The sequence below is a fragment of the Dipteris shenzhenensis genome, chromosome 24 (assembly GCF_047967505.1).
Source record: "Dipteris shenzhenensis isolate YYH24624 ecotype China chromosome 24, Dip_SZ_1.0, whole genome shotgun sequence".
Classification (NCBI taxonomy): Eukaryota; Viridiplantae; Streptophyta; class Polypodiopsida; order Gleicheniales; family Dipteridaceae; genus Dipteris; species Dipteris shenzhenensis.
The window spans coordinates 27,214,982-27,220,352 of record NC_141619.1 but is presented as its reverse complement, the minus strand read 5'-3'; positions in this window follow the sequence as shown (position 1 = coordinate 27,220,352).

Sequence of the window (5,371 nt, the reverse complement as noted above, 5' to 3'; positions counted from 1 at the left end):
AAATGCAATTGAAAACTATGATACCTCCGATGCTTTTTTTTTAAAAAAATTGATATTTAACTAAAAGAAAACTCATGAAATCCTATTTTAGAAAATCAATATGCTAGTATTAGGCAATGCTGATCAAACCATACTTCAATAGTTAGTTTTGGATTGCAAATGCATTCTTTAGGCTTGTAGAAGGGTATTTCACATCTCGAGCCTACTCACCTTACATTAAGGCTTATAAGTCAAGGCTATATAAAATATTTTGTGCATAACATTCCATACATATATGAGAATTTAGTGTGGAGTAGTTGGATAAAAACAACTATGTTTCTATATTTTAAAAAAAATATGTAGGTAGAATTCACACTCGTTTGTGGACATGGGCAAAAAAGGGATTTGCACCGATGAAATTCGAGAACCCCCTTTTAGGCCTTTCACACACGTCCATTAACAGGCGATGGCCATTCCTACGTGGAAGCTAAAAAATAATTTTTTTACGGGTGGCCTCCCAAGGTCGCTTATGAGCTTGTCCGCCTTCAAAAGTGGTAGGTGATTGGTTCTTCCAAGACTTGAACCCACGACTCAATGCACTAGTCTAAAGACCCTACCACCAAGCCATCTCTGATTCATGCATAAATTTCCCAGTATTAATCATATAACAAGAACTTGTCCGTGTTGTGTGAATCCCACGGCAGACAATCGCTCAGGCTGCCACAAACATCTGCATAATTCTTTCATTTTGTCCGCGGATGTGTGTGAATCGGGCCTTACACTAAATTTGTTAGTAATATTTGTTTTCAAAATGTAACTTAAAAGAAATGCCACTTTCAATATATTTATTTATTTTAAAATAAATTATAAGGGTTCTTTGTAACTTCTATTTTTCTACTTTCATGCCAATAATTTATTTTAGTAGAGCAAATATTAGGGGCTAAATTATAACGGTGTACTATATATATAAAACAAAATCTTCCATATATACATGTGTTACGAAAATTATATTTATCATATATCTTGCTTTGGACATTATTATTTTTAGTTGAGTGTGACTATGGCAAAGTACTCCATAGGAGTGCACCGGACGCGGCGGGGGTCCTAGTGGATACTTTGTGTGGTTAGTTGGGGACGCCTGACTAGCTTGTGTTTTGCCATGCTAGATGATCAGTATTGTGGGTAATTCCATGTTAATACTGATGTCGCTAGTGTTATTGGTATTGTGCTTGATTATTGTGCTTTGAGCGCGGTTATGTTGGGATCGGTTGATTTGGTGATTCGTTCAATCGATTGTTAATAACTAATGTAATTGGTGGCTTGAATACAGGTGATGGAACTCATAGCGAGGATTGGAGTTAGTGCGAGGGTACCAATCGAGGTGTCGCACAGTGCATTATATATGGCCATGGGCCAATTGTGTATTTGTTTAATTATTGCAAGTTTGAGCAATATATTTTGTTGAGGACATAAATCATTTTTGGGCCCTAAGATGGCTATGTAAAGCAAATCCCTCATTTTTGGATGGGAGGGATAATTTTGGCTCCTTGGTGCTTTTATGAAAAATCATAAATACTCTAGATGAGGAAGCGTGAGCCACTCATCTAGGGGGGGAAATTGTACCCATTCTGCTGTCGTTCTCATGGTGTGCTTGTGTTTTCTTACTCCAATTGATTAAGTGGTGAATTTGTGTGAAGAGTATTACCTTCTGGTTTCAGTGGTATTAGAGCCTTGGTATGCTCTAAGGTTTGGAGAGGGGAAGCTCTGCATCAAAAATTTGAACAAGGCTCGAGGGTCATTAGGAGAGCTTAATGGCCACAGGCTATATGGTTTAACCAGTGGTACTTTGAACTATCAAAAGAGTCGTTTAAAAAAAAAAGGAAGAGACCTATGTGATGAGCTTCTCGACGAGTGATTAGTCTACATTGGGAAGAGGAGCCCGTGTGCAGTCTTGCAGCTCTGCAGACTTCGATAAAGCTACAGTTTTGGGAGAAGGAGCTGAGCAGCTGTCGTTAAATACGAAACCCCTGCGGATACTTGCAGTCAGCATAGTCACAGTAAATACCTCCTTCTGCGCAACCGCCCCTAGTTATGGGTCTTTTCATTTGCGCGCGCCCCACTGTAGCCACGGACCAGCAGCTGCTACAGACTCTTCTAGAATCTCTGGTTCCGTAGACCGACGCCTCATCCATTCGGCCATAGGACCATTGAGTCTCTTTCTTCCTTTAATTCTGTGCATAGACTGATGCAATCCTAAAGACCTACAGTCAGCAGCCTCTGCCCGCACGCAGTGCAATCGTGCACTCAAGCTTTCCGAAGGACGCCGTGCAGCCGCCGCCCGCATCGCCATTTCTTTTTCGAACCTTGCATCAAAGGTTCAAACTTCAAAGGCCTCATTTATTTATTTTCTTTAAAAAAAAAAAAAAAAAGGATCCCAAAGGTTCAAAGGGGAGAAGAAGAGGAAAACTCAACAAGCCAATCGGAGCTCGACAATGCGAAGACCACTACCAAATCTGAAAGCTCGAATCAAGAAGGCGATTTGGAACCACAAAATCACCGTGCAATCAATTGGAGGTCAGTCAAGCGCAAGGCGACTACGAACGACATCATTGGTCACACATCTCCCACTCTAGTCTTTCCTACCTCCGATCAAAGAGCGAGATAAGTGATTTCAATTGCTTTATATTACATACACTTAGTATTTTTCGCCATCCATTTTTTGTCACACACTCGAAACACATTTTTTTTCCATCCGTTTAATTCTCATACACATAGTATTTTTATTTCCCTCCGCTCCGCTTTATTTGTACTTATCGCAATATCATGGCACATCAGCCACAACCACCCACGCTCCAAGAGCAATTAGACGCACTTTAGGCACAGTTGGCCAATGAGCGTGAGCAGAGGGAGAGGTTGGAAAAGAAAATCAATGGTAAGAAAAGGAAGAGGCATTCATCCGATGATGAGTCATCCGACGATGATTCTGACGATGATACTATTATCAGGACAGTCAAAGCCACACTCAGAGCACAAAATTCGAAGAAGAAGAGTAAGATAAGTAGCAAAGCTTTTTCATTTCAAAATTTTGATGGAAAGAAAGAAGCACGCACTGTATTGTCTGGGATCAGTCAGCTAGATGATTATTTTTCAGGGGAGAAATTCTCTGGAAAAGATAAGATTAAATGTGCTGCAAATCATTTAGTAGAGAGTGCTGCACTTTGGTGGAACATCACTAAGCACAGTAAAAGGCGACCAAAATCCTGGAAGTCTTTTCAAAAACTCATCAAGCGAGATTTCCTTCCCTCACATTTCAAAGCAAAAGCTAGACAACAGTGGGACACTTTCAGGCAGTTTGATAAGGAAACGATCTCCACATATACTCATAGATTTTGGCAAACGTTGATCCAATTACACTCTTTAGAGAAAATTAATGAGCGAGATCAACGAAGGAAGTATGTGGCAGGTCTAAAGTCTAGGTTGAGAGCCGAGATTAACATGTTTCATCCTCATTCACTGAGCTCTGCAATTTCTCTCGCAATGAACTGTGAAAGGAAGAATGGGATTCCAAAAGAAGCAAAAGATGAGGAACGGCATGTACCCTTCCATAAGAAAAAGAGATTTGATAAAAAGCCCTTCTTTAAATCTAAAAATGGTTTTGTACCACAGAAGACAGATTCTTCTTTGAAGCCAAAGGGTGGGACTTTTCCAAAGAAAGAAATAAGGTGTTTCAAGTGCAACAAGCTGGGACACATAGCCACTGAGTGTCCTGAAAGAAAGAAGACCCCAACGGCGAAAGTGCACATGATTGATGACGAAGCAGCCAAGCAAGAGGAAGGTAAGTATAATTGTCATGCTCTTCTAAAGATGAAAGGTTTAATTAATGGCAAAGAAGTTGTTATTTTGCATGACGATGGTAGTACACATGATTTCATTTCGGAGAGAACCTTAGCAAGGCTAAACCTAGAGTCTTTCCCATCTAACTATAAGGTCAAAGCTGCTTTTACCAAAACAAAATACAATTGCACTAGAGAGGTTAAGAATCTTGAAATCTCAATCAAACCCTACAAGGATACACGAGACTTTCTAGTGGCACCCCTACAGGGAGTGGACATCATCTTAGGAATGCCATGGAGGCATCAATACAATCCTAAGATAGATTATGATTCACATCAGAGATGTGGATTGAGAAGGACAGACAAGAAATATGTCTGAAAAGCTCAATGAAATCTGAGGTCAGTCCTTTACTCAACCACACACAAGCCAAAAGAGCAATTAGAAAACGTGAGAAGACATATCTCATTTTGGTGAATACAGTTATGGCTACTCGGTCAAACACTAAGCCTACGCACCAAAAATTTCTTTCTCAAATTTTTGATTGTTTCTTAGAGGATTTACCGCCTGAACTACCATGTTCTCGACCTGAAGATCATAGGATAGAAAACCTACCGGGCAATACTCCACCTTGCAACGCTCCTTATAGAGTCAACCAGCTAGAGCAAAAGGAAATACAAAAGCAAGTGGAGGAACTGGTAGAGAGAGGATTGATAAGACCCAGCAGTTCTCCTTATGGAGCACGTGTCTTATTAGTCAAAAAGAAAAATGGAACCTACCGAATGTGCATAGACTATCGTGCATTGAACAAAATCATAGTGAAGAACAGATATCCAATCCCTAGGATTGATGATCTTTTGGACAAATTGAAAGGGGCCAAGGTCTTCAGTAAGATAGATCTCAAATCCGGCTATCATCAAGTTCGTATGGTAGAAGAGGATATATACAAGACTGCTTTTAGAACTCAAACGGGACATTATGAGTTCTTAGTTATGCCTTTTGGGCTAACTAATGCTCCAGCTACTTTTAGTAGAATGATGAACCGAATCTTTCTTAAACACCAAGATTGTGTGGTATTTTTCGATGATATTCTGGTGTTTAGCAAAGATGTTGAGGGGCATAAAGAACATCTGAAGCTAGTCTTTTCACTCTTGAAAGAAAATCAATTGTACATAAACCCTGAAAAGAGCAGTTTCTTCCAAGATCAGATAGAGTATTTGGGTCACATTGTATCCGTCGATGGGATTCGAGTAGATCCAAAGAAGATTGAGTGCATGGTCACATGGCCTAAACCCCAAGATATACATGAATTGAGATCATTTTTGGGATTGTGTAGCTTTTACAGAAAGTTTGTCAAGAATTTCGCATACATTGCACATCCATTGACAGACCTTCTTAGAAAAGCTAAGCATTTTTTATGGACTGACGTCAAGATAAATCTTTTACAGCTTTAAAAGAAGCTCTCACATAAGCTCCTGTGTTGCAATTACTCGATTTCTCTAGACCATTCTTTGTAGTTGTAACTGATGCTAGTGGATATGGAATTGGAGCCGTACTTATG